Source organism: Nematostella vectensis, chromosome 3, assembly GCF_932526225.1.
Source record: "Nematostella vectensis chromosome 3, jaNemVect1.1, whole genome shotgun sequence".
NCBI classification, from domain to species: domain Eukaryota; kingdom Metazoa; phylum Cnidaria; class Anthozoa; order Actiniaria; family Edwardsiidae; genus Nematostella; species Nematostella vectensis.
In genome coordinates, this window is record NC_064036.1 from 18850905 (window position 1) to 18873195 (window position 22291).

The 22291-nt window shown below is 42.2% G+C and overlaps 8 non-coding genes across 8 annotated transcripts; all 8 read right to left on the minus strand.

The window, feature by feature from the left end:
- Positions 1-2411: 2411 nt before the first annotated feature.
- Trnay-gua lies at positions 2412-2497 on the minus strand. Its single transcript is given in 2 exon segments — positions 2412-2447; positions 2461-2497. It is a non-coding gene; the product is annotated as a tRNA-Tyr (tRNA).
- A 1556-nt stretch (positions 2498-4053) lies between these two features.
- On the minus strand, positions 4054-4139 carry Trnay-gua. The gene is given in 2 exon segments: positions 4054-4089; positions 4103-4139. It is a non-coding gene; the product is annotated as a tRNA-Tyr (tRNA).
- Positions 4140-10696: 6557 nt separating this feature from the next.
- Positions 10697-10782, minus strand: Trnay-gua. Its single transcript is given in 2 exon segments — positions 10697-10732; positions 10746-10782. It is a non-coding gene; the product is annotated as a tRNA-Tyr (tRNA).
- Positions 10783-12782: 2000 nt separating this feature from the next.
- Trnay-gua lies at positions 12783-12868 on the minus strand. Its single transcript is given in 2 exon segments — positions 12783-12818; positions 12832-12868. It is a non-coding gene; the product is annotated as a tRNA-Tyr (tRNA).
- A 3604-nt stretch (positions 12869-16472) lies between these two features.
- Trnay-gua lies at positions 16473-16558 on the minus strand. The gene is given in 2 exon segments: positions 16473-16508; positions 16522-16558. It is a non-coding gene; the product is annotated as a tRNA-Tyr (tRNA).
- Positions 16559-17186: 628 nt separating this feature from the next.
- Positions 17187-17272, minus strand: Trnay-gua. The gene is given in 2 exon segments: positions 17187-17222; positions 17236-17272. It is a non-coding gene; the product is annotated as a tRNA-Tyr (tRNA).
- Positions 17273-21373: 4101 nt separating this feature from the next.
- Trnay-gua lies at positions 21374-21459 on the minus strand. The gene is given in 2 exon segments: positions 21374-21409; positions 21423-21459. It is a non-coding gene; the product is annotated as a tRNA-Tyr (tRNA).
- Positions 21460-22085: 626 nt separating this feature from the next.
- Trnay-gua lies at positions 22086-22171 on the minus strand. The gene is given in 2 exon segments: positions 22086-22121; positions 22135-22171. It is a non-coding gene; the product is annotated as a tRNA-Tyr (tRNA).
- Positions 22172-22291: the final 120 nt, after the last annotated feature.

Genomic DNA, 22291 nt, shown 5'->3' on the forward strand with positions numbered 1-22291 from the left:
AAAAAATCCTTCAAGCCGGATTTTAACCAGTAACATAGAGATCACAGTCATAAATATACAGTCTCCAAGGAAAGGACATTTCATGTAACCTTCCCTAAAATAAACATCAGTGCACGTAACAAAATCCTTCGAGCCGGATTCGAACCAGCGAATTAGGGATCACAATTACAAATCTACAGCCCCCCGCTCTACCAAATGAGCTATTGAAGGATGGATGTACATTGAAAGGACAATCAACGTGACCTTGCCCAAAATAAAAAAGCAGTGCATTGAAAACAATTCTTCGAGCTGGATTCGAACCAGCAACCTAGGGATCACAATCATAAATCTACAGTCCCCTGCACTACCAACTGACCTATCGAAGGATAGATGTACATGGAAAGGACAATCGACGTAACCGTGCCCAAAATAAACAGTATTGCACGTAAAAAAATACTTCGAGCCGGATTCGAACCAGCGACCTAGAAATCCCAATTATAAATCTACAGTCCTCCGCTCTAACAACTGAGCTATCGAAGGATGGATGTACATTGAAAGGACAATCAACGTAATCTTACCCAAAATATAAAAAAGCAGTACACCTAAATAAATTTCTTCGAGCATGATTCGAACCAGCGACTTAGGGATCACAGTAATACATCTACAATCTCCAAGAAAAGGACATTCCATGTAATCTGTCCAAAATCAACAGCAACGCACGTAAACAAATTCTTCGAACCGGATTCGACCAAGCATCTAGGGATCACAATTATAAATCTACACTCCCCCGTTCTACCAACTGAGCTATCGCATGATGGATGTACATGAAAAGGACAATCAACGTAACCTTGCCCAAAATCAACAGCAATGAACGTAAAAAATCCTTAGAGCCGGATTCGAACCAGCGACCTAGGGATCACAGTTATAAATCTACAGCCCCCCGCTCTACAAAACTGAGCTATCGAAGGATGGATGTACATGGAAAGGACAATCAACGTAACCTTGCCCAAAATAAACAGCAAGGCACCTAAAAACATTTTTCGAGCCGGATTCAAACCCACAACCTTCGGATCACAATTATAAATCTACAGCCCCCCGCTCTACCAACTGGGCTATCGAAGGATGGATGTACATTGAAAGGACAATCAACGTAACCTTGCCCAAAATAAATCTACAGTCTCCAAGGAAAGGACATTCCATGTAACCTTCCCTAAAATAAACAGTAGTGCACGTAACAAAATCCTTCGAGACGGATTCGAAAACCAGCGACCAAGGGATCACAATTATAAATCTACAGCCCCCCGCTCTACCAACTGGGCTATCGAAGGATGGATGTACATTGAAAGGACAATCAACGTAACCTTGCCCAAAATAAATCTACAGTCTCCAAGTAAAGGACATTCCATGTAACCTTCCCTAAAATAAACAGCAGTGCACGTAACAAAATCCTTCGAGACGGATTCGAAAACCAGCGACCAAGGGATCACAATTATAAATCTGCAGTCCCCCGTTCTACCAACTGAGCTATCGAAGGATGGATGTCCATGGAAAGGACAATCGACGAAACCTTGACCAAAATAAACAGCAGTGCACATAAAAAATCATTCAAGCCGGATTTTAACCACCGACCTAGAGATCACAGTCATAAATCTACAGTCTCCAAGGAAAGGACATTTCATGTAACCTTGCCCAAAATAAACAGCAGTGCACGTAAAACAATCCTTCGAGCCGGATTCGAACCAGCGACCTAGGGATCACAGTTATAAATCTACATTCCCCCGCTCTACCAACTGAGCTATCGAAGGATGGATGTACATTGAAATGACAATCAACGTAACCTTGCCCAAAATAAACAGCAGTTCACGTAAAAAAATCCTTCGAGCCGGATTCGAACCAGCAACCTAGGGATCACAGTTATAAATCTACAGTCCCCCGCTCTACCAACTGAGCTATCGAAGAATGGATGAGCATTGAAAGGGCAATCAACGTAACCTTGACCAAAATAAACAGCAGTGAACGTAAAAAATTCTTATAGCCGGATTCGAACCATCAACCTAGGATCAGTCTCCAAGGAAAGGAATTTCCATGTAACATTGCCCAACATAAAGCGCACGTATAAAACATCCTTTGAGCCGGATTCGAACCAGCGAATTAGGGATCACAATTGTAAATCTACAGCCCCCCGCTCTACCAACGGAGCTATCGAAGGATGGATGTACATTGAAAGGACAATCAACGTGACCTTGCCCAAAATAAAAAAGCAGTGCATTAAAAAAAATTCTTCTAGCCGGATTCGAACCAGAAACCTAGGGATCACAATCATAAATCTACAGTCCCCCGCACTACCAACTGAGCTATCGAAGGATAGATGTACATGGAAAGGACAATCAACGTAACCTTGCCCAAAATAAACAGCAGTGAACGTAAAAAAATCCTTCGAGCCGGATTCGAACCAGCGATCTAGGGATCACAATTATAAATCTACAGTCCCCCGCTCTACCAACTGAGCTATCGAAGGATGGATATATATTGAAAGGACAATAAACGTAAACTTGGCCAAAATAAAAAAGCAGTGCACCTAAAAAAAATTCTTCGAGCCGGATTTGAACCAGCGATTTAGGGATCACAATTATAAATCTACAGTCCCCCGCTTTACCAACTCCGCTATCGAAGGATGGATGTACGTGGAAAGGACAATCAACGTAATCTTGCCCAAAATAAAAAAATGCAGTACACCTAAAAAATGTTCTTCGAGCAGGATTCGAACCAGAGATTTAGCGATCACAGTTATACATCTACAGTCTCCAAGGAAAGGACATTCCATGTTACCTTGCCCAAAATAAACAGCAGTGAACGTAAAAAATCCTTCGAGCCGGATTCGAACTAGCGACCAAGGGATCACAATTATAAATCTACAGTCCCCCGCTCTACAAAACTGAGCTATCGAAGGATGGATGTACATGGAAAGGACAATCAACGTAACCTTGCCCAAAATAAACAGCAAGGAACCTAAAAACATTTTTCGAGCCCGATTCAAACCAGCAACCTTCGGATCACAATTATAAATCTACAGCCCCCCGCTCTACCAACTGGGCTATCGAATGATGGATGTACATTGAAAGGACAATCAACGTAACCTTGCCCAAAATAAATCTACAGTCTCCAAGGAAAGGACATTCCATGTAACCTTCCTTAAAACAAACCGCAGTGCCACGTAACAAAATCCTTCGAGCCGGATTCGAACCAGCGACCAAGGGATGACAATTATAAATCTACAGTACCCCGTTCTACAAACTGAGCTATCGAAGGATGGATGTCAATGAAAAGGACAATCAACGAAACCTTGACCAAAATAAACGGCAGTGCACATAAAAAATCCTTCAAGCCGGATTTTAACCAGTAACATAGAGATCACAGTCATAAATATACAGTCTCCAAGGAAAGGACATTTCATGTAACCTTCCCTAAAATAAACAGCAGTGCACGTAACAAAATCATTCGAGCCGGATTCGAACCAGCGAATTAGGGATCACAATTATAAATCTACAGCCCCCCGCTCTACCAAATGAGCTATTGAAGGATGGATGTACAATGAAAGGACAATCAACGTGACCTTGCCCAAAATAAAAAAGCAGTGCATTGAAAACAATTCTTCGAGCTGGATTCGAACCAGCAAACTAGGGATCACAATCATAAATCTACAGTCCCCTGCACTACCAACTGAGCTATCGAAGGATAGATGTACATGGAAAGGACAATCAACGAAACCTTGACCAAAATAAACGGCAGTGCACATAAAAAATCCTTCAAGCCGGATTTTAACCAGTAACATAGAGATCAAAGTCATAAATATACAGTCTCCAAGGAAAGGACATTTCATGTAACCTTCCCTAAAATAAACATCAGTGCACGTAACAAAATCCTTCGAGCCGGATTCGAACCAGCGAATTAGGGATCACAATTACAAATCTACAGCCCCCCGCTCTACCAAATGAGCTATTGAAGGATGGATGTACATTGAAAGGACAATCAACGTAACCTTGCCCAAAATAAACAGCAGTGAACGTAAAAAAATCCTTCGAGCCGGATTCGAACCAGCAACCTAGGGATCACAATTATAAATCTACAGTCCCCCGCTCTACCAACTGAGCTATCGAAGGATGGATGTCAATGGAAAGGACAATCAACGAAACCTTGACCAAAATAAACGGCAGTGCACATAAAAAATCCTTCAAGCCGGATTTTAACCAGTAACATAGAGATCACAGTCATAAATATACAGTCTCCAAGGAAAGGACATTTCATGTAACCTTCCCTAAAATAAACATCAGTGCACGTAACAAAATCCTTCGAGCCGGATTCGAACCAGCGAATTAGGGATCACAATTACAAATCTACAGCCCCCCGCTCTACCAAATGAGCTATTGAAGGATGGATGTACATTGAAAGGACAATCAACGTGACCTTGCCCAAAATAAAAAAGCAGTGCATTGAAAACAATTCTTCGAGCTGGATTCGAACCAGCAACCTAGGGATCACAATCATAAATCTACAGTCCCCTGCACTACCAACTGACCTATCGAAGGATAGATGTACATGGAAAGGACAATCGACGTAACCGTGCCCAAATTAAACAGTATTGCACGTAAAAAAATACTTCGAGCCGGATTCGAACCAGCGACCTAGAAATCCCAATTATAAATCTACAGTCCTACGCTCTAACAACTGAGCTATCGAAGGATGGATGTACATTGAAAGGACAATCAACGTAATCTTACCCAAAATATAAAAAAGCAGTACACCTAAATAAATTTCTTCGAGCATGATTCGAACCAGCGACTTAGGGATCACAGTAATACATCTACAATCTCCAAGAAAAGGACATTCCATGTAATCTGTCCAAAATCAACAGCAACGCACGTAAACAAATTCTTCGAACCGGATTCGACCAAGCATCTAGGGATCACAATTATAAATCTACACTCCCCCGTTCTACCAACTGAGCTATCGCATGATGGATGTACATGGGAAGGACAATCAACGTAACCTTGCCCAAAATCAACAGCAATGAACGTAAAAAAATCCTTAGAGCCGGATTCGAACCAGCGACCTAGGGATCACAGTTATAAATCTACAGCCCCCCGCTCTACAAAACTGAGCTATCGAAGGATGGATGTACATGGAAAGGACAATCAACGTACCCTTGCCCAAAATAAACAGCAAGGCACCTAAAAACATTTTTCGAGCCGGATTCAAACCCACAACCTTCGGATCACAATTATAAATCTACAGCCCCCCGCTCTACCAACTGGGCTATCGAAGGATGGATGTACATTGAAAGGACAATCAACGTAACCTTGCCCAAAATAAATCTACAGTCTCCAAGGAAAGGACATTCCATGTAACCTTCCCTAAAATAAACAGTAGTGCACGTAACAAAATCCTTCGAGACGGATTCGAAAACCAGCGACCAAGGGATCACAATTATAAATCTACAGCCCCCCGCTCTACCAACTGGGCTATCGAAGGATGGATGTACATTGAAAGGACAATCAACGTAACCTTGCCCAAAATAAATCTACAGTCTCCAAGTAAAGGACATTCCATGTAACCTTCCCTAAAATAAACAGCAGTGCACGTAACAAAATCCTTCGAGACGGATTCGAAAACCAGCGACCAAGGGATCCCAATTATAAATCTACAGTCCTCCGCTCTAACAACTGAGCTATCGAAGGATGGATGTACATTGAAAGGACAATCAACGTAATCTTACCCAAAATATAAAAAAGCAGTACACCTAAATAAATTTCTTCGAGCATGATTCGAACCAGCGACTTAGGGATCACAGTAATACATCTACAATCTCCAAGAAAAGGACATTCCATGTAATCTGTCCAAAATCAACAGCAACGCACGTAAACAAATTCTTCGAACCGGATTCGACCAAGCATCTAGGGATCACAATTATAAATCTAAACTCCCCCGTTCTACCAACTGAGCTATCGCATGATGGATGTACATGGAAAGGACAATCGACGAAACCTTGACTAAAATAAACAGCAGTGAACGTAAAAAAATTCTTTGAACCGTATTCGAACCAGTGACCTAGGGATCACAGTTATAAATCTACAGTCTCCAAGAAAAGGACATTCCATTTTACCTTGCCCAAAATAAACAGCAGTGCACGTAAAATAATCCTCCGAGCCGGATTCGAACCAGCGACCTAGGGATCACAGTTATAAATCTACAGTCCCCCGCACTACCAACTGAGCTATCGAAGGATGGATGTACATGGAAAGGACAATCAACGTAACCTTGCCCAAAATAAACAGAAGTGAACGTAAAAAATCCTTTGAGCCGGATTAGAACCAGCGACCTAGGGATCACAATTATAAATCTACAGTCCCCCGCTCTACAAAACTGAGCTATCGAAGGATGGATGTACATGGAAAGGACAATCAACGTAACCTTGCCCAAAATAAACAGCAAGGCACCTAAAAAGAGTTTTCGAGCCGGATTCAAACCAACAACCTTCGGATCACAATTTAAAATCTACAGTCTCCCGCTCTACCAACTGAGCTATCGAAGGATGGATGAGCATTGAAAGGGCAATTCAACGTAATCTTGACCAAACTTAACAGCAGTGAACTTAAAAAAATTCTTCGAGCCGGATTCGAACCAGCAACTTAGGATCAGTCTCCAAGAATATGAAATTCCATGTAACATTGCCCAACGTAAAGCGCACGTATAAAAAATCCTGTAAGCCGAATTCGAACCAGCGAATTAGAGATCACAATTATAAATCTACATTCCCCCGCTCTACCAACTGAGCTATCGAAGGATGGATGTACATTGAAAGGACAATCAACGTAACCTTGCCCAAAATAAACAGCAGTGAACGTAAAAAATTCTTATAGCCGGATTCGAACCAGCAACCTAGGATCAGTCTCCAAGGAAAGGAATTTCCATGTAACATTGCCCAACGTAAAGCGCACGTATAAAACATCCTTTGAGCCGGATTCGAACCAGCGAATTAGGGATCACAATTGTAAATCTACAGCCCCCCGCTCTACCAACTGAGCTATCGAAGGATGGATGTACATTGAAAGGACAATCAACGTGACCTTGCCCAAAATAAAAAAAGCAGTGCATTAAAAAACATTCTTCGAGCCGTATTCGAACCAGCAACCTAGGGATCACAGTTATAAATCTACAGTCTCCAAGGAAAGGACATTCCATGTAACCTTGCCCAAAATAAACAGCAGTGCAAGTAAAAAAATCCTTCGAGCCGGATTCGCACCAGCGACCTAGGGATCACAGTTATAAATCTACAGTCTCCAATGAAAGGACATTCCATTTAACCTTGCCCAAAATAAACAGCAGTGCAAGTAAAAAAATCCTTCGACCCGGATTCGAACCAGAGACCTGGGGATCACAATTATAAATCTACAGTCCCCCGGTTTACCAACTGAGCTATCGAAGGATGGATGTACATTGAAAGGACAATCAACGTAACCTTGCCCAAAATAAACAGCAATGAACGTAAAACATCCTTCGAGCCGGATTCGAACCAGCAAACTTCGGATCACAATTACAAATCTACAGCCCCCCGCTCTACCAAATGAGCTATTGAAGGATGGATGTACAATGAAAGGACAATCAACGCAACCTTGACCAAAATAAACAGCAGTGAACGTAAAAAATTATTCGAGCCGGATTTGAACCAGCAACCTAGGATCAGTCTCCAAGAAAATGAAATTCCATGTAACATTGCCCAACGTAAAGCGCATGTATAAAACATCCTTTGAGCCGGATTCGAACCAGCGAATGAGGGATCACAATTGTAAATCTACAGCCCACCTCTCTACCAACTGAGCTATCGAAGGATGGATGTACATTGAAAGGACAATCAACGTAACCTTGCCCAAAATAAACAGCAATGAACGTAAAACATCCTTCGAGCCGGATTCGAACCAGCAAACTTCGGATCACAATTACAAATCTACAGCCCCCCACTCTACCAAATGAGCTATTGAAGGATGGATGTACAATGAAAGGACAATCAACGTGACCTTGCCCAAAATAAAAAAGCAGTGAACGTAAAAAATTCTTCTAGCTGGATTCGAACCAGCAACCTAGGGATCACAATCATAAATCTACAGTCCCCCGCTCTACCAACTGAGCTATCGCATGATGGATGTACATGGAAAGGACAATCGACGAAACCTTGACTAAAATAAACAGCAGTGAACGTAAAAAAATGCTTCCAGCCGTATTCGAACCAGTGACCTAGGGATCACAGTTATAAATCTACAGTCTCCAAGAAAAGGACATTCCATGTAACCTTGCCCAAAATAAACAGCAGTGCACGTAAAAAAATCCTTTGAGTTGGAGTCGAACCAACGACCTAGGGATCACATTTATAAATCTACAGTCCCCGCTCTACCAACTTAGCTATCGAAGGATGGATGTCCATGGAAAGGACAATCAACGAAACCTTGACCAAAATAAACGGCAGTGCACATAAAAAATCCTTCAAGCCGGATTTTAACCAGTAACATAGAGATCACAGTCATAAATATACAGTCTCCAAGGAAAGGACATTTCATGTAACCTTCCCTAAAATAAACAGCAGTGCACGTAACAAAATCCTTCGAGCCGGATTCGAACCAGCGAATCAGGGATCACAATTATAAATCTACAGCCCCCCGCTCTACCAAATGAGCTATTGAAGGATGGATGTACATTGAAAGGACAATCAACGTGACCTTGCCCAAAATAAAAAAGCAGTGCATTGAAAACAATTCTTCGAGCTGGATTCGAACCAGCAACCTAGGGATCACAATCATAAATCTACAGTCCCCTGCACTACCAACTGACCTATCTAAGGATAGATGTACATGGAAAGGACAATCGACGTAACCTTGCCCAAAATAAACAGTAGTGAACGTAAAAAAATCTTTCGAGCCGGATTCGAACCAGCAACCTAGGGATCACAATCATAAATCTACAGTCCCCCGCTCTACCAACTGAGCTATCGAAGGATGGATGTATATTGAAAGGACAATCAACGTAAACTTGGCCAAAATAAAAAAGCAGTGCACCTAAAAAAATGTTTCGAGCCGGATTCGAACCAGCGAATTAGGGATCACAATTATAAATCTACAGTCCCCCGCTTTACCAACTGTGCTATCGAAGGATGGATGTACGTGAAAAGGACAGTTAATGTAACGTTGCCCAAAATAAACAGTATTGCACGTAAAAAAATCCTTCGAGCCGGATTCGAAACAACGACCTAGGGATCACATTTATAAATCTACAGTCCCCGCTCTACCAACTGAGCTATCGAAGGATGGATGTCCATGGAAAGGACAATCAACGAAACCTTGACCAAAATAAACAGCAGTGCACATAACAATCCTTCAAGCGCATTTTAACCAGCGACCTAGAGATCACAGTCATAAATCTACAGTTCCCCGCTCTACCAACAGAGCTATCGAAGGATGGATGTATAATGTAAGGACAATCAACGTAAACTTGGCCAAAATAAAAAAGCAGTGCACCTAAAAAACATTTTCGAGCCGGATTCGAACCAGCGATTTAGGGATCACAATTATAAATCTACAGTCCCCCGCTCTACCAACTAAGCTATCTCATGATGGATGTACATGGAAAGGACAATCAACGTAACCTTGCACAAAATCAACAGCAATGAACGTAAAAAATCCTTAGAGCCGGATTCGAACCAGCGACCTAGGGATCACAATTATAAATCTACAGCCCCCCGCTCTACAAAACTGAGCTATAAAAGGATGGATGTACATGGAAAGGACAATCAACGTAACCTTGCCCAAAATAAACAGAAAGGCACCTAAAAACATTTTTCGAGCCGGATTCAAACCCGCAACCTACGGATCACAATTATAAATCTAAAGCCCCCCGCTCTACCAACTGGGATATCGAAGGATGGATGTACATTGAAAGGACAATCAACGTAACCTTGCCCAAAATAAATCTACAGTCTCCAAGGAAAGGACATTCCATGTAACCTTCTCTAAAATAAACAGCAATGCACGTAACAAAATCCTTCGAGACGGATTCGAATACCAGCGACCAAGGGATCACAATTATAAATCTACAGCCCCCCGCTCTACCAACTGGGCTATCGAAGGATGGATGTACATTGAAAGGACAATCAACGTAACCTTGCCCAAAATAAATCTACAGTCTCCAAGGAAAGGACATTCCATGTAACCTTCCCTAAAATAAACAGCAGTGCACGTAAGAAAATCCTTCGAGACGGATTCGAAAACCAGCGACCAAGGGATCACAATTATAAATCTGCAGTCCCCCGTTCTACCAACTGAGCTATCGAATGATGGATGTCCATGGAAAGGACAATCAACGAAACCTAGACCAAAATAAACAGCAGTGCACATAAAAAATCATTCAAGCCGGATTTTAACCACCGACCTAGAGATCACAGTCATAAATCTACAGTCTCCAAGGAAAGGACATTTCATGTAACCTTGCCCAAAATAAACAGCAGTGCACGTAAAACAATCCTTCGAGCCGGATTCGAACCAGCAACCTAGGGATCACAGTTATAATTCTACATTCCCCCGCTCTACCAACTGAGCTATCGAAGGATGGATGTACATTGAAAGGACAATCAACGTAACCTTGCCCAAAATAAACAGCAGTTCACGTAAAAAAATCCTTCGAGCCGGATTCGAACCAGCGACCTAGGGATCACAGTTATAAATCTACAGTCCCCCGCTCTACCAACTGAGCTATCGAAGGATGGATGAGCATTGAAAGGGCAATCAACGTAACTTTGACCAAAATAAACAGCAGTGAACGTAAAAAATTCTTATAGCCGGATTCGAACCAGCAACCTAGGATCAGTCTCCAAGGAAAGGAATTTCCATGTAACATTGCCCAACGTAAAGCACACGTATAAAACATCCTTTGAGCCGGATTCGAACCAGCGAATTAGGGATCACAATTGTAAATCTACAGCCCCCCGCTCTACCAACGGAGCTATCGAAGGATGGATGTACATTGAAAGGACAATCAACGTGACCTTGCCCAAAATAAAAAAGCAGTGCATTAAAAAAAATTCTTCGAGCCGGATTCGAACCAGCAACCTAGGGATCACAATCATGAATCTACAGTCCCCCGCACTACCAACTGAGCTATCGAAGGATAGATGTACATTGAAAGGACAATCAACGTGACCTTGCCCAAAATAAAAAAGCAGTGCATTAAAAAAAATTCTTCGAGCCGGATTCGAACCAGCGATCTAGGGATCACAATTATAAATCTACAGTCCCCCGCTCTACCAACTGAGCTATCGAAGGATGGATGTATATTGAAAGGACAATAAACGTAAACTTGGCCAAAATAAAAAGGCAGTGCACCTAAAAAAAATTCTTCGAGCCGGATTTGAACCTGCGATTTAGGGATCACAATTATAAATCTACAGTCCCCCGCTTTACCAACTCCGCTATCGAAGGATGGGTGTACGTGGAAAGGACAATCAACGTAATCTTGCCCAAAATAAAAAAAAGCTGTACACCTAAAAAATGTTCTTCGAGCAGGATTCGAACCAGCGATTTAGCGATCACAGTTATACATCTACAGTCTCCAAGGAAAGGACATTCCATGTTACCTTGCCCAAAATAAACAGCAGTGAACGTAAAAAATCCTTCGAGCCGGATTCGAACCAGCGACCTAGGGATCACAATTATAAATCTACAGTCCCCCGCTCAACAAAACTGAGCTATCGAAGGATGGATGTACATGGAAAGGACAATCAACGTAACCTTGCCCAAAATAAACAGCAAGGCACCTAAAAACATTTTTCGAGCCGGATTCAAACCAGCAACCTTCGGATCACAATTATAAATCTACAGCCCCCCGCTCTACCAACTGGGCTATCGTATGATGGATGTACATTGAAAGGACAATCAACGTAACCTTGCCCAAAATAAATCTACAGTCTCCAAGGAAAGGACATTCCATGTAACCTTCCTTAAAAAAAAACAGCAGTGCCACGTAACAAAATCCTTCGAGCCGGATTCGAACCAGCGACCAAGGGATGACAATTATAAATCTACAGTACCCCGTTCTACCAACTGAGCTATCGAAGGATGGATGTCAATGGAAAGGACAATCAACGAAACCTTGACCAAAATAAACGGCAGTGCACATAAAAAATCCTTCAAGCCGGATTTTAACCAATAACAGAGAGATCACAGTCATAAATATACATTCTCCAAGGAAAGGACATTTCATGTAACCTTCCCTAAAATAAACAGCAGTGCACGTAACAAAATCCTTCGAGCCGGATTCGAACCAGCGAATTAGGGATCACAATTATAAATCTACAGCCCCCCGCTCTACCAAATGAGCTATTGAAGGATGGATGTACAATGAAAGGACAATCAACGTGACCTTGCCCAAAATAAAAAAGCAGTGCATTGAAAACAATTCTTCGAGCTGGATTCGAACCAGCAACCTAGGGATCACAATCATAAATCTACAGTCCCCTGCACTACCAACTGACCTATCGAAGGATAGATGTACATGGAAAGGACAATCGACGTAACCTTGCCCAAAATAAACAGCAGTGAACGTAAACAAATCTTTCGAGCCGGATTCGAACCAGCAACCTAGGGATCACAATTATAAATCTACAGTCCCCTGCACTACCAACTGACCTATCGAGAGATAGATGTACATTGAAAGGACAATCAACGTAACCTTGCCCAAAACAAACAGCCGTTCACGTAAAAAAATCCTTCGAGCCGGATTCGAACCAGCGACCTAGGGATCACAGTTATAAATCTACAGTCCCCCGCTCTACCAACTGAGCTATCGAAGGATGGATGAGCATTGAAAGGGCAATCAACGTAACCTTGACCAAAATAAACAGCAGTGAACGTAAAAAATTCTTATAGCCGGATTCGAACCAGCAACCTAGGATCAGTCTCCAAGGAAAGGAATTTCCATGTAACATTGCCCAACGTAAAGCACACGTATAAAACATCCTTTGAGCCGGATTCGAACCAGCGAATTAGGGATCACAATTGTAAATCTACAGCCCCCCGCTCTACCAACGGAGCTATCGAAGGATGGATGTACATTGAAAGGACAATCAACGTGACCTTGCCCAAAATAAAAAAGCAGTGCATTAAAAAAAATTCTTCGAGCCGGATTCGAACCAGCAACCTAGGGATCACAATCATAAATCTACAGTCCCCCGCACTACCAACTGAGCTATCGAAGGATAGATGTACATTGAAAGGACAATCAACGTGACCTTGCCCAAAATAAAAAAGCAGTGCATTAAAAAAAATTCTTCGAGCCGGATTCGAACCAGCGATCTAGGGATCACAATTATAAATCTACAGTCCCCCGCTCTACCAACTGAGCTATCGAAGGATGGATGTATATTGAAAGGACAATAAACGTAAACTTGGCCAAAATAAAAAGGCAGTGCACCTAAAAAAAATTCTTCGAGCCGGATTTGAACCAGCGATTTAGGGATCACAATTATAAATCTACAGTCCCCCGCTTTACCAACTCCGCTATCGAAGGATGGGTGTACGTGGAAAGGACAATCAACGTAATCTTGCCCAAAATAAAAAAAAGCAGTACACCTAAAAAATGTTCTTCGAGCAGGATTCGAACCAGCGATTTAGCGATCACAGTTATACATCTACAGTCTCCAAGGAAAGGACATTCCATGTTACCTTGCCCAAAATAAACAGCAGTGAACGTAAAAAATCCTTCGAGCCGGATTCGAACCAGCGACCTAGGGATCACAATTATAAATCTACAGTCCCCCGCTCTACAAAACTGAGCTATCGAAGGATGGATGTACATGGAAAGGACAATCAACGTAACCTTGCCCAAAATAAACAGCAAGGCACCTAAAAACATTTTTCGAGCCGGATTCAAACCAGCAACCTTCGGATCACAATTATAAATCTACAGCCCCCCGCTCTACCAACTGGGCTATCGTATGATGGATGTACATTGAAAGGACAATCAACGTAACCTTGCCCAAAATAAATCTACAGTCTCCAAGGAAAGGACATTCCATGTAACCTTCCTTAAAATAAACAGCAGTGCCACGTAACAAAATCCTTCGAGCCGGATTCGAACCAGCGACCAAGGGATGACAATTATAAATCTACAGTACCCCGTTCTACCAACTGAGCTATCTAAGGATGGATGTCAATGGAAAGGACAATCAACGAAACCTTGACCAAAATAAACGGCAGTGCACATAAAAAATCCTTCAAGCCGGATTTTAACCAGTAACAGAGAGATCACAGTCATAAATATACATTCTCCAAGGAAAGGACATTTCATGTAACCTTCCCTAAAATAAACAGCAGTGCACGTAACAAAATCCTTCGAGCCGGATTCGAACCAGCGAATTAGGGATCACAATTATAAATCTACAGCCCCCCGCTCTACCAAATGAGCTATTGAAGGATGGATGTACAATGAAAGGACAATCAACGTGACCTTGCCCAAAATAAAAAAGCAGTGCATTGAAAACAATTCTTCGAGCTGGATTCGAACCAGCAACCTAGGGATCACAATCATAAATCTACAGTCCCCTGCACTACCAACTGACCTATCGAAGGATAGATGTACATGGAAAGGACAATCGACGTAACCTTGCCCAAAATAAACAGCAGTGAACGTAAAAAAATCTTTCGAGCCGGATTCGAACCAGCAACCTAGGGATCACAATTATAAATCTACAGTCCCCCGCTCTACCAACTGAGCTATCGAAGGATGGATGTATATTGAAAGGACAATCAACGTAAACTTGGCCAAAATAAAAAAGCAGTGCACCTAAAAAAATGTTTCGAGCCGGATTCGAACCAGCGAATTAGGGATCACAATTATAAATCTACAGTCCCCCGCTTTACCAACTGTGCTATCGAAGGATGGATGTACGTGAAAAGGACAGTTAATGTAACGTTGCTCAAAATAAACAGTATTGCACGTAAAAAAATCCTTCGAGCCGGATTCGAACCAACGACCTAGGGATCACATTTATAAATCTACAGTCCCCGCTCTACCAACTGAGCTATCGAAGGATGGATGTCCATGGAAAGGACAATCAACGAAACCTTGACCAAAATAAACAGCAGTGCACATAACAATCCTTCAAGCGCATTTTAACCAGCGACCTAGAGATCACAGTCATAAATCTACAGTTCCCCGCTCTACCAACAGAGCTATCGAAGGATGGATGTATAATGTAAGGACAATCAACGTAAACTTGGCCAAAATAAAAAAGCAGTGCACCTAAAAAACATTTTCGAGCCGGATTCGAACCAGCGATTTAGGGATCACAATTATAAATCTACAGTCCCCCGCTCTACCAACTAAGCTATCTCATTATGGATGTACATGGAAAGGACAATCAACGTAACCTTGCACAAAATCAACAGCAATGAACGTAAAAAATCCTTAGAGCCGGATTCGAACCAGCGACCTAGGGATCACAATTATAAATCTACAGCCCCCCGCTCTACAAAACTGAGCTATCGAAGGATGGATGTACATGGAAAGGACAATCAACGTAACCTTGCCCAAAATAAACAGAAAGGCACCTAAAAACATTTTTCGAGCCGGATTCAAACCCGCAACCTACGGATCACAATTATAAATCTACAGCCCCCCGCTCTACCAACTGGGCTATCGAAGGATGGATGTACATTGAAAGGACAATCAACGTAACCTTGCCCAAAATAAATCTACAGTCTCCAAGGAAAGGACATTCCATGTAACCTTCTCTAAAATAAACAGCAGTGCACGTAACAAAATCCTTCGAGACGGATTCGAAAACCAGCGACCAAGGGATCACAATTATAAATCTACAGCCCCCCGCTCTACCAACTGGGCTATCGAAGGATGGATGTACATTGAAAGGACAATCAACGTAACCTTGCCCAAAATAAATCTACAGTCTCCAAGGAAAGGACATTCCATGTAACCTTCCCTAAAATAAACAGCAGTGCACGTAAGAAAATCCTTCGAGACGGATTCGAAAACCAGCGACCAAGGGATCACAATTATAAATCTGCAGTCCCCCGTTCTACCAACTGAGCTATCGAATGATGGATGTCCATGGAAAGGACAATCAACGAAACCTAGACCAAAATAAACAGCAGTGCACATAAAAAATCATTCAAGCCGGATTTTAACCACCGACCTAGAGATCACAGTCATAAATCTACAGTCTCCAAGGAAAGGACATTTCATGTAACCTTGCCCAAAATAAACAGCAGTGCACGTAAAACAATCCTTCGAGCCGGATTCGAACCAGCAACCTAGGGATCACAGTTATAAATCTACATTCCCCCGCTCTACCAACTGAGCTATCGAAGGATGGATGTACATTGAAAGGACAATCAACGTAACCTTGCCCAAAATAAACAGCAGTTCACGTAAAAAAATCCTTCGAGCCGGATTCGAACCAGCGACCTAGGGATCACAGTTATAAATCTACAGTCCCCCGCTCTACCAACTGAGCTATCGAAGGATGGATGAGCATTGAAAGGGCAATCAACGTAACCTTGACCAAAATAAACAGCAGTGAACGTAAAAAATTCTTATAGCCGGATTCGAACCAGCAACCTAGGATCAGTCTCCAAGGAAAGGAATTTCCATGTAACATTGCCCAACGTAAAGCACACGTATAAAACATCCTTTGAGCCGGATTCGAACCAGCGAATTAGGGATCACAATTGTAAATCTACAGCCCCCCGCTCTACCAACGGAGCTATCGAAGGATGGATGTACATTGAAAGGACAATCAACGTGACCTTGCCCAAAATAAAAAAGCAGTGCATTAAAAAAAATTCTTCGAGGCGGATTCGAACCAGCAACCTAGGGATCACAATCATAAATCTACAGTCCCCCGCACTACCAACTGAGCTATCGAAGGATAGATGTACATTGAAAGGACAATCAACGTGACCTTGCCCAAAATAAAAAAGCAGTGCATTAAAAAAAATTCTTCGAGCCGGATTCGAACCAGCAACCTAGGGATCACAATCATAAATCTACAGTCCCCCGCACTACCAACTGAGCTATCGAAGGATAGATGTACATGGAAAGGACAATCAACGTAACCTTGCCCAAAATAAACAGCAGTGAACGTAAAAAAATCCTTCGAGCCGGATTCGAACCAGCGATCTAGGGATCACAATTATAAATCTACAGTCCCCCGCTCTACCAACTGAGCTATCGAAGGATGGATGTATATTGAAAGGACAATAAACGTAAACTTGGCCAAAATAAAAAGGCAGTGCACCTAAAAAAAACTCTTCGAGCCGGATTTGAACCAGCGATTTAGGGATCACAATTATAAATCTACAGTCCCCCGCTTTACCAACTCCGCTATCGAAGGATGGGTGTACGTGGGAAGGACAATCAACGTAATCTTGCCCAAAATAAAAAAAAGCAGTACACCTAAAAAATGTTCTTCGAGCAGGATTCGAACCAGCGATTTAGCGATCACAGTTATACATCTACAGTCTCCAAGGAAAGGACATTCCATGTTACCTTGCCCAAAATAAACAGCAGTGAACGTAAAAAATCCTTCGAGCCGGATTCGAACCAGCGACCTAGGAATCACAATTATAAATCTACAGTCCCCCGCTCTACAAAACTGAGCTATCGAAGGATGGATGTACATGGAAAGGACAATCAACGTAACCTTGCCCAAAATAAACAGCAAGGCACCTAAAAACATTTTTCGAGCCGGATTCAAACCAGCAACCTTCGGATCACAATTATAAATCTACAGCCCCCCGCTCTACCAACTGGGCTATCGTATGATGGATGTACATTGAAAGGACAATCAACGTAACCTTGCCCAAAATAAGTCTACAGTCTCCAAGGAAAGGACATTCCATGTAACCTTCCTTAAAATAAACAGCAGTGCCACGTAACAAAATCCTTCGAGCCGGATTCGAACCAGCGACCAAGGGATGACAATTATAAATCTACAGTACCCCGTTCTACCAACTGAGCTATCGAAGGATGGATGTCAATGGAAAGGACAATCAACGAAACCTTGACCAAAATAAACGGCAGTGCACATAAAAAATCCTTCAAGCCGGATTTTAACCAGTAACAGAGAGATCACAGTCATAAATATACAGTCTCCAAGGAAAGGACATTTCATGTAACCTTCCCTAAAATAAACAGCAGTGCACGTAACAAAATCCTTCGAGCCGGATTCGAACCAGCGAATTAGGGATCACAATTATAAATCTACAGCCCCCCGCTCTACCAAATGAGCTATTGAAGGATGGATGTACAATGAAAGGACAATCAACGTGACCTTGCCCAAAATAAAAAAGCAGTGCATTGAAAACAATTCTTCGAGCTGGATTCGAACCAGCAACCTAGGGATCACAGTTATAAATCTACAGTCCCCCGCTCTACCAACTGAGCTATCGAAGGATGGATGTACATGGAAAGGACAATCAACGTAACCTTGCCCAAAATAAACAGAAGTGAACGTAAAAAATCCTTCGAGCCGGATTCGAACCAGCGACCTAGGGATCACAATTATAATTCTACAGTCCCCCGCTCTACAAAACTGAGCTATCGAAAGATGGATATACATGGAAAGGACAATCAACGTAACCTTGCCCAAAATAAACAGCAAGGCACCTAAAAATATTTTTCGAGCCGGATTCAAACCAGCAACCTTCGGATCACAATTATAAATCTACAGCCCCCCGCTCTACCAACTGGGCTATCGTATGATGGATGTACATTGAAAGGACAATCAACGTAACCTTGCCCAAAATAAATCTACAGTCTCCAAGGAAAGGACATTCCATGTAACCTTCTTCAACATAAACAGCAGTGCCACGTAACAAAATCCTTCGAGCCGGATTCGAACCAGCGACCAAGGGATGACAATTATAAATCTACAGTACCCCGTTCTACCAACTGAGCTATCGAAGGATGGATGTCAATGGAAAGGACAATCAACAAAACCTTGACCAAAATAAACGGCAGTGCACATAAAAAATCCTTCAAGCCGGATTTTAACCAGTAACATAGAGATCACAGTCATAAATATACAGTCTCCAAGGAAAGGACATTTCATGTAACCTTTCCTAAAATAAACAGCAGTGCACGTAACAAAATCCTTCGAGCCGGATTCGAACCAGCGAATTAGGGATCACAATTATAAATCTACAGACCCCGCTCTACCAAATGAGCTATTAAAGGATGGATGTACAATGAAAGGACAATCAACGTGACCTTGCCCAAAATAAAAAAGCAGTGCATTGAAAATAATTCTTCGAGCTGGATTCGAACCAGCAACCTAGGGATCACAATCATAAATCTACAGTCCCATGCACTACCAACTGAGCTATCGAAGGATAGATGTACATGGAAAGGACAATTGACGTAACCTTGCCCAAAATAAACAGCAGTGAACGTAAAAAATCCTTCGAGCCGGATTCGAACCAGCGACCTAGGGATCACAATTATAAATCTACAGTCCCCCGCTCTACAAAACTGAGCTATCAAAGGATGGATGTACATGGAAAGGACAATCAACGTAACCTTGCCCAAAATAAACAGCAAGGCACCTAAAAACATTTTTCGAGCCGGATTCAAACCAGCAACCTTCGGATCACAATTATAAATCTACAGCCCCCCGCTCTACCAACTGGGCTATCGTATGATGGATGTACATTGAAAGGACAATCAACGTAACCTTGCCCAAAATAAATCTACAGTCTCCAAGGAAAGGACATTCTATGTAACCTTCCTTAAAATAAACAGCAGTGCCACGTAACAAAATCCTTCGAGCCGGATTCGAACCAGCGACCAAGGGATGACAATTATAAATCTACAGTACCCCGTTCTACCAACTGAGCTATCGAAGGATAGATGTCAATGGAAAGGACAATCAACGAAACCTTGACCAAAATAAACGGCAGTGCACATAAAAAATCCTTCAAGCCGGATTTTAACCAGTAACATAGAGATCACATTCATAAATATACAGTCTCCAAGGAAAGGACATTTCATGTAACCTTCCCTAAAATAAACAGCAGTGCACGTAACAAAATCCTTCGAGCCGGATTCGAACCAGCGAATTAGGGATCACAATTATAAATCTACAGCCCCCCGCTCTACCAAATGAGCTATTGAAGGATGGATGTACAATGAAAGGACAATCAACGTGACCTTGCCCAAAATAAAAAAGCAGTGCATTGAAAACAATTCTTCGAGCTGGATTCGAACCAGCAGCCTAGGGATCACAGTTATAAATCTACAGTCCCCCGTTTCTCCAACTGAGCTATCGAAGGATGGATGTACATGGAAAGGACAATCAACGTAACATTGCCCAAAATAAACAGAAGTGAACGTAAAAAATCCTTCGAGCCGGATTCGAACCAGCGACCTAGGGATCACAATTATAAATCTACAGTCCCCCGCTCTACAAAACTGAGCTATCGAAGGATGGATGTACATGAAAAGGACAATCAACGTAACCTTGCCCAAAATAAACAGCAAGGCACCTAAAAACATTTTTCGAGCCGGATTCAAACCAGCAACCTTCGGATCACAATTATAAATCTACAGCCCCCCGCTCTACCAACTGGGCTATCGTATGATGGATGTACATTGAAAGGACAATCAACGTAACCTTGCCCAAAATAAATCTACAGTCTCCAAGGAAAGGACATTCTATGTAACCTTCCTTAAAATAAACAGCAGTGCCACGTAACAAAATCCTTCGAGCAGGATTCGAACCAGCGACCAAGGGATGACAATTATAAATCTACAGTACCCCGTTCTACCAACTGAGCTATCGAAGGATGGATGTCAATGGAAAGGACAATCAACGAAACCTTGACCAAAATAAACTTCAGTGCACATAAAAAATCCTTCAAGCCGGATTTTAACCAGTAACATAGAGATCACAGTCATAAATATACAGTCTCCAAGGAAAGGACATTTCATGTAACCTTCCCTAAAATAAACAGCAGTGCACGTAACAAAATCCTTCGAGCCGGATTCGAACCAGCGAATTAGGGATCACAATTATAAATCTACAGCCCCCCGCTCTACCAAATGAGCTATTGAAGGATGGATGTACATTGAAAGGACAATCAACGTGACCTTGCCCAAAATAAAAAAGCAGTGCATTGAAAACAATTCTTCGAGCTGGATTCGAACCAGCAACCTAGGGATCACAATCATAAATCTACAGTCCCCTGCACTACCAACTGAGCTATCGAAGGATAGATGTACATGGAAAGGACAATCGACGTAACCTTGCCCAAAATAAACAGCAGTGAACGTAAAAAAATCCTTCGAGCCGGATTCGAACCAGCAACCTAGGGATCACAATTATAAATCTACAGTCCCCCGCTCTACCAACTGAGCTATCGAAGGATGGATGTCAATGGAAAGGACAATCAACGTAACCTTGCCCAAAATAAACAGAAGTGAACGTAAAAAATCCTTCGAGCCGGATTAGAACCAGCGACCTAGCGATCACAATTATAAATCTACAGTCCCCCGCTCTACAAAACTGAGCTATCGAAGGATGGATGTACATGGAAAGGACAATCAACGTAACCTTGCCCAAAATAAACAGCAAGGCACCTAAAAAGAGTTTTCGAGCCGGATTCAAACCAGCAACCTTCGGATCACAATTATAAATCTACAGTCTCCCGCTCTACCAACTGAGCTATCGAAGGATGGATGAGCATTGAAAGGGCAATCAACGTAACCTTGACCAAAATTAACAGCAGTGAACTTAAAAAAATTCTTCGAGCCGGATTCGAACCAGCAACCTAGGATCAGTCTCCAAGAAAATGAAATTCCATGTAACATTGCCCAACGTAAAGCGCACGTATAAAAAATCCTGTGAGCCGAATTCGAACCAGCGAATTAGCGATCACAATTATAAATCTACAGCCCCCGCTCTACCAACTGAGCTATCAAAGGATGGATGTACATTGAAAGGACAATCAACGTAACCTTGCCCAAAATAAACAGCAGTTCACGTAAAAAAATCCTTCGAGCCGGATTCGAACCAGCGACCTAGGGATCACAGTTATAAATCTACAGTCCCCCGCTCTACCAACTGAGCTATCGAAGGATGGATAAGCATTGAAAGGGCAATCAACGTAACCTTGACCAAAATAAACAGCAGTGAACGTAAAAAATTCTTCGAGCCGGATTCGAACCAGCAACCTAGGATCAGTCTCCAAGGAAAGGA